Consider the following 8,327-nt stretch of genomic DNA (forward strand, 5'->3'; position numbering starts at 1 on the left):
CTTTTAAACCATTTATCATAAATAAAAATTAATACAATATGACAGATTTGCCCTTTTAGATATTACTATCTTTTGATTAACCAATTTTATGATTTTTTTTTTAAAATTGTTTAAAAGATAAAGTAGAAAAAAGATACAATAATTCATTTTCACTTTCCCCGTTACAGTTTCCGATTCACATAAAAAGTTTAGATAATTAATATTTGACGTTGCCAAAATTTTGAAAGAGAAAAAAAAGAGTCTGCAATTCCAGAAACATATTATGATGCGAGGCTTTGGATTTCTTTCTTTCTCTTACTTGGAATTTTGAGTCTGCAAAGCTTTTATCTGCCAAGTTATATAAGATCTCATTATCTCAATTCTATTTAATATTCTAACCAAAAAATATTCTATTTAATATTCTAACCAAAAAATATTCTATTTAATAGAAGCACTTTTTCATCTGATTTCACATATTTGAGACTGCCTCTGCAGCTTATCACGCTTTATATAAGATCTTTGAGAAAACTTCTTGATGATCCTTTTTAATGTGTCTAAAAGCAGCATGGTTTTTTTATGGGACCTTTGGAAAGCTTTTTATTGACCATTGTTAATGGATCTTTTTTCCCTATCCGTTCTAACTGATGGCTATGTTAATTGTGGCAGTAAAAAATAGCCGCTAATGAAGATGGTAAAGGCCCTAATCTACAATTAGGTGTGTTTTCTTTTTTAATTTCTAAAGGAGACTCATAAAAAAAAAATCATAAAATTGGTTACTACAAAGATAGTAATAATATCTAAAAGGGCAAATCTGTCAAATTGTATTAATTTTTATTTATGATAAATGGTTTAAAAGAATTGTTACAAAAAAATCTAAATAAGGGAGGTCACCGTAATATAGTAAAGCACGAGGGAGGTCAGTGTGATAGAGCTAAACCTGAGGGGAGGTCTCTGAAATTGTCCCAAATCTTATTATAGATAATCGTAGTATTTTATTCAGTGAATAATACAATTTCTATGAATTCTCTGATTCTTTAAAAAAACAAATTAGGGGCATTTGATGTTGACCTTGAATTTTGATGATTTTGATCTTGATTTGAATGTGATCAAGGCTTGAAGCTTGATCTTGAATTGCAATATTGAACTTGCATGTGATTTGATTCATTCGTCACAAACACTTCAATAACCGCTACAAACAATAATTATCCCACAAATAAGTAATTTTGATCTTGAATGCTTCGTTATTTGATTAACCTCCGTTCTTGATCTTTAGATATTTAGAACATTTGAATACTTGCAGCTTGTAGAGAAATTTGTAGACTTTGATCCATGAGCTCTCTTTGGCTTCTTGTTATAGATGCTAGTGTCTTTTCTGAATTATGATGATCCCTATTTATTGTTACTAGAGGGAGGAAGTTCTGGAACATGTCACTTGTACTCGTAGTGTATTTTCAATGGCATTTGATTTGCCTAAGCATGCTATGTCATTTGTGGCATGATCCTATTGGATTTTACATTTGACTTGGTGTGTAACGTCATTTGACATGTGACCCCAAACGATGACATATTGGGCTTACCAAAGTGGGAATATCATTTGAAGCTCAAATCGTTGCACTAACCCAAAAAATGAATCATTAACTAAATCTATATTTATTGGACTTAAAATTAACCAAACAATATTTTACTTGGACTAATATATCTTAAATTTAATATAATTCAAGTTATTTCATGAATTTATATCCGATAAATTTTAAATGCTTACACTTTTATACTGTTATTACATTTAATTTGAACTTTTCCTTGTAAGTTCCCTGTGCTTTTCATGATAATGTAATGCAGAGTTATGTTTCTTCTTCTGCCATATTGTTGAATATATCCTTGCTCAATTTGTTTAGGACATACTAGTACTAGCTAAAACATTTTGGCTATTGTTACACCTCGGAAAAATTTCATGTCGTTGCATAGTAAATATACCGACGTAGTGCGAGAAGTATTCGATGTTCCTATAAGTAAAAAAGGCTATTTAACGATCTAATTAAGATTTCTAAAGACATTTGAAGTAAGAGAAGAAAGTTCGTTAAAGAATGTTGAGCACAAGTTGTATTTTGAAGAAGGATGTGTAAAGTATCGAGTTAATGTTGACTTGATGATGTCTTAAAGGAGAGTTCTAACGCTCCTTAGATTGGTAATGAAGTGTTAAACAAGTGTTAAGAAGGTTCCATAAGGATTGGAGATCGAACAAACGACGGAAACAATTTCCGAGAGGTGGGGTTATACGACCGCTTTTACGGTTCGTATAAGTGTCCGTATAACACCCAACATGAAGATTTTTTCCCTGATGGTGAACCACGGACACTTATACAGACTGTACAATGTTATACGGACCGTATAAGTGGTCCGTATAATATAACGGGCTGAATAAGTTGCAAGTATAAATACATGTTCCCACTCTTATTTTCTCATTCTTTCCACTTCTCCATATTTCTCAAGACTTCTAGAGGGTTCTACACACTTCATCAACATAAAATCAAGACAAATCAAGAATCAACTTCATCAAACCAAGGAAATCAAGTGTAAAGAAGCTATGGAGGGTTGCTTGAAGTCAAGAAATCTCTTGGATTGAAGCTAGGGTTTTTCTTCAAGTGGAGTATTGCTATCCAAAACCCATTCCTACTCAATTAAAGGTAAGTTTTATGATCATTTCATGTTATTTGGACTATGGAGAGATTGAAAGACTTGGATTATAGAAGGAAATAGAAAATGGGTTACAAACATGAGAATAGTGACATTATTGAGTAATAGCTTAATATAAATCATGATTCTTAACATGTTGTGATTATAATTACGTAATAAATGATATTAAGGACATGGGAGAAACATTATGTGAGGATGAAAGTAATGTTGTATTATGACCATGGTTATGGATGATGTGGAATAGAATTAGGAGACTTGAATAATGTATGGTTGATGAATATTGTCGGATATGACGAATGTTATTATTGATGTTGGGAATTGATACATGATATGGAGAAAAGTTGTATAAACAAAGGAGATGCTGCCCAATTTTCTCTAGCTTTAGTTCAAACACACTTATGTTATCGATTATCTAATATTAGTATGAACTCTCTTGAAGGTAGAAACGTGAATATTGGAGAGGAACGTTCAAGTGATAGAGTAGCTAAACGAAAAGGTATGTAAGGCTAGTCCTTTCTTTCTCAAGGCATGAATCCCATGACATGACTTCCCCTATTCTCCATGATTTCCTTACATTCCGGCAATTATGAGTCTATGATTATAAAGAGATTTTTATGAGATAAAGAAAAGAGATATGTTACGAGTATGATAACGAAGACGATGAGTTTAAGTCTAAAGAATTCTAAAGCCTATGATATGATGTTCCCACAAAGCTAATGATCCTAATTACGATTCTTTGATGTTGTTCATTGTGTTACACTCACCTTATCATGTTAGTTCCTTCAAGGTGAGGCAGAATGCTTATGAATACTCCATAATGGAATCGGGGGTTCACGACCTTACGTCACCCCGATAGAGTTATAGTATGTTTTTGAGTTTCTATGCATGATTCATGATAAGTATATGATAATGATATTACACTGCGCCTATATGGGCGGGCAGACACCGTTAAGGCGGGCAGTGTATACATCATGTATAGATGGCACGGGCAGACACCACTAGTGGGCGGTATGAGATGGTTACCCCAGACGCTGGAGGCCTAGACACGAGCTAATGATGATCACACCGTACCTATAGGGTCGGGCAGCTTATACATATATGCATACATGATATGATGATGTTTATTGATGTGCCGGGAAATTATGGCACATTTGATACTCTTTTACGAGAAGTTTTACTTGTTTTTAGGCAAGCATGTGCTGTTTTGATGTGTTTTTGACATGTTTCAGGTAAATCGGGAAGTTCGGGATCAAGAAGTAGAAGTTACAGAAATGTTGCACTTAAGCTTGATTTTCATGGTCCGTAGAAAGATGCACGGACGTATTTCTGGTCGTACAAAAGGTGGCAACATAGCAGAATGTCACAGTGGATAGATGCTGAACCACGGGCACTTATACAGACCGTACAATATTGTACGGGCCGTATAAATAGATGCGACGATATTGGAAGATGCTTCACGAGCAGGATTGTATGAGCCGTAGAACATTACACTGACCGTGGAAGGCCAATTCATATTACTCTCTACTGACACTAGATGAAGGTCGTAGAAGTCTTGTACGGTCCGTGGAAAGTTGTACGGACTGTATAAGTACCGCCTGGGATTTAAGTGCAAATTCTGTAGTTTTATGTTTTTTAAACCTATAAATAGTCCATTGTAGGGTTTTAATAGTTATCAGTTATTATATTTTGACTTTTGGCTTAGAACATTAAATTCTCTCTAGTTTTTGAAGGTTCAAACATCAATTCAAGTATTATCAATTTCTCTTTTCTTCCAAAGTAAGCAATTATGAATTCTTCAATTTCTTATTTCTTGTTCTTTGTCATGAGTAGCTAAATTCCCTTACTAGGGTTGTGAACCCAATGATGGGTGTTTTGTGATTGGGTTTGTGATTGATATACACATAATGGATTATTAGGATTTTTTTATTCTTCATTCTTCATTCATAATTAATGATTGCAAACATTGATTAAAGCCACAAACCTTGATTTATTTGGAAAAATAATTAGGGTTGGTAAGAATAAATAACAAGGACTCAAAACTCAAAACTTTGTTTAATAAATTCACTTAAGAATAAGAATAATTTACTTGGCATGATTAATCGTTCTTCATAGTTACTTTCTTATATTTGGGAAAATCATAGAAAGAGATAATCTTTATTTATTGAGAAATAGTAGAGATTCATATAGAGATTAAGTGCATTCATATAATGATCCATTAGAAGTATATCAAGATCAATACCCATGATCATACACCCTATCTAACGGGGACACAACCTTAGTTTCTTTTACCATAAATTTCCACCAAAGCAAGTAGATAGCAATTAGTTATAGAAAAACTAACTATTACCAAAATCATCAGATTAAGACATTAGACCTAAAACTTAGCATCCTACGATTTTAGTAACCTCTTCACACCATATTCCCTGTGGGATTCTACCCCAACCTTGTTGGGTTACTATATTTGACAACGTCCGCGTTATACCATTAATAGGTGTAATTTGAGCGTATCAAATTTTGGCGCCATTGCCGGGGAATACGGTTTTGAAATTACTAAATAGTGTTTGCTATATTGAAGTCTTTTGCTTATTCCATCACACCTTGTTTGCTACTCTGTGTAAACCAGCTGAACATGAATCAGAATCAGCAAAATCAACGTGCTGGCAACCAGGGGAATCGGTTGAACAATCAGGTGAATGAATCAGATGATGAGAATATTTTCGCTGATCTTGTTGCAGAGGAGGACTATGCATCTGCTTTTGTTTAGCCTCGAGTTGCAGCTGCTAGCGTGAAAATTGATTCCTCTCTATACCAGTTGTTGAAGCTTGAGGGACACTTTCGAAACTCTACCGAGAATTACCCTCAACGTCATTTGCAGAATTTTATGGATGTGTGTGCTAATCACATCCAGAACAACGTTCCACAAAATGCTATTCGGTTGAGGTTATTCAAATATTCCTTAACCGGGGAAGCAAGAACATGGTTTGAGAAGTTGCCCCAAAATTCGATTACTTCATGGGCAAAGATGGTGACTGTTTTTCTCACAAAATGGTACCCCCCTAGCAAGAAGGCTGAAATTCGTGACAAGATATATGAATTCAAGCAGCGACCGGGGGAACAACTATATGAAGCCTGGGAGAGATTCAAGGAGTATTTGCAGAAAAGCCCGAATCATGGTTTTCCGAAACACATATTAATGGAGAAGTTCTACCGAGGGCTAGATCCAGTGACACGGTCAGTTGCTAATAATGCAGCTGATGGTTGTTTCATGAACAAAACCTTTCGACGAGTGACCAACATACTTAAAAAGCTGACGACTCATAATCAGGCTTGGCACTCAAACAATGCTGATGTGGTACCATATGGTAGTGCTATGATCCAGAATATCGTAAAGGAGAATCAAGACACCCAGAAAACATTGGCAGAACTTGCAACAAATATCTCCTTGCTAACGAAGAAGTTTGATGAATCCCAGATCAAGAAAGTAAATGTTTGTGAGGATGATACAGTTTTGCCAAAAGGGATGTACCATACTCAAGATGGTCCATTCCATGATGGGCCACCTATGCAGGTTGAAGATGCTAATTATGTTAATAACTCTCAAGGGGGTTACCAAAGACATAATTACCAAGGTGGCTATCAGAATCAGAATCAATGGAGACCTCAGCAAGGTCAAGGTGCTTACAACAACTCTAGGAACTACAACAATAATTATGGTGGTGCGAACCAAGGGAGCTACAACAACAACAACAATTTCGGGAACAAGAGTTCCAATCCTTATATACCACCGAAAGGGCAGTCAACAAAGCAAGGTAGTTCGAAGGTTAAATTATTGCTTGAGAAGATTCTGGAAAATCAATCTAAGTCTGAAAGGACTTTATCTGGGCTGACAGAAATAGTGGGTTCCCATACAGCGGCTATTCAGAAGCTTGAATCACAGATGAGGGATATTTCTAGAGAGCAGCACCCTCTTAAAAAGGGAGGACTTCCGAGTGACACTATTCTAAATCCTAAGAATGGGCGAGGCGGTGTAGACCGTGTGTTTGCCATCACTACTAGGAATGGTAAAATAATCCAGGGGGCTGATGAGAAGGTGATTGATCTTGAGCCGATAGATGAAGAAGATGAGGTGCAGTCTGAAGCACCCATTATTGCTGATGAGAACCCTACTGACAAGAAGGTTGCTGATATTCCAGAGATGGTGCAGGAAGCTGATAACATAAGCAAGCAGGCTGTAAAAGGGGCTCTCCGCCCTTTGACGAAACTTTTAAAATCTAAACCTCCCTTTCCTCAGAGGTTAGTAAAGAAGAAGGAAGATGCTAAGTTCGAAAAGTTTTATGATCAGTTGAAGCAGTTATCTCTAAACTTTCCCTTCTTGGAAGTTGTCAAGGAGATGCCCAGTTTTGCTAAATATTTGAAGGATCTACTGACCAAGAAGAAGACGGTTCAACATAAAACTGTGAGTTTGACTCACACTGTGAGTTCCATCATTTCAACTACAAATGTTCAGAAAAAAGGAGATCTTGGGGCGTTCACCATTCCTTGTTCTGTTGAGCACCATGATATTACTCGTGCTTTGTACGATAATGGGGCGAGTATTAATTTGATGCCTCTTGCTATATACAAACAATTAGGTTTGGGGATGCCAAGGCCGACCACTATGAGGCTACAGATGGCTGATAGGTCTATCAAAAGACCTGTTGGGGTGGTTGATGATGTACTTGTGCGGGTTGGTGATTTTATGTTACCCGCTGATTTTGTGATTCTTGACTGTGCTGTTGATCGGGACATTGCTATTATTCTGGGGAGACCTTTCCTTGCTATAGGGAGAGCTCTGATGGATTCGGAGAAAAATGAAATCAAGTTCTGCGTCAACGATGAAGAAGTGACTTTTCAGGCTAGCAAAGGGATGAAGTTACCAAGTTCTTACGAGAGTATTTCGGTAATTGATTCGTTTGATGTTGTTGATGAAGCAGTGGAGTTCAAGATGGAAGAAGAAAGTTTGGGTGAAGCTCTAGCTGGTATTCTTATGAATTTCAATGCAGAAGACATGGAAGGCTATGTGGAGACAGTCAATTCACTTGTTGGGTTGGGCTCATATTCATACCACCGAAAGAAGCTCAATCTTGATCTGGAAAATAGAACAACTCCTCCAGCAAAGCCTTCGATCATTGAGCCACCTAAGTTGGAGCTTAAGAAGCTCCCATCACATCTGAAATATGAGTTCCTTGGTCCGGACAATACATTACCAGTGATTGTTTCAGCCCTATTGACTGAGGAGCAGATTTTACAGCTGTTGGAGGTGTTGAGGGAGTATAGGCGTGCTATTGGTTGGACCATAGTAGACATTCGAGGTATTCCATCTGGGATCTGTGAGCACAAAATCCAGTTGGAGGAAGATAGAAAACCGAGTGTAGAGCAGCAAAGGCGACTGAACGAGAATATGCAAAAGGTTGTTAAGAAAGAGATCATCAAATGGTTAAATGCAGGAGTAGTTTACCCAGTTGCTGATAGTAAATGGGTGAGCCCAGTCCAATATGTTCCAAAGAAGGGCGGCATCACTGTTGTGCTGAATGCAAAGAATAAGTTGATCCCAACCAGAATTGTCACCGGATGGAGAGTTTGCATGGACTATCGCAAGCTCAACACAACCACTT

General features: G+C 36.7%; 1 non-coding gene across 1 annotated transcript; it reads right to left on the reverse strand.

Moving 5' to 3' along the window:
* Nucleotides 1–5,744: 5,744 nt before the first annotated feature.
* Nucleotides 5,745–5,850, reverse strand: LOC132618831 (small nucleolar RNA R71). Its single transcript, XR_009574345.1, has one exon. It is a non-coding gene; the product is annotated as a small nucleolar RNA R71 (small nucleolar RNA).
* Nucleotides 5,851–8,327: the final 2,477 nt, after the last annotated feature.

This window comes from Lycium barbarum, chromosome 1 (genome assembly GCF_019175385.1).
Source record: "Lycium barbarum isolate Lr01 chromosome 1, ASM1917538v2, whole genome shotgun sequence".
Lineage (NCBI taxonomy): Eukaryota > Viridiplantae > Streptophyta > Magnoliopsida > Solanales > Solanaceae > Lycium > Lycium barbarum.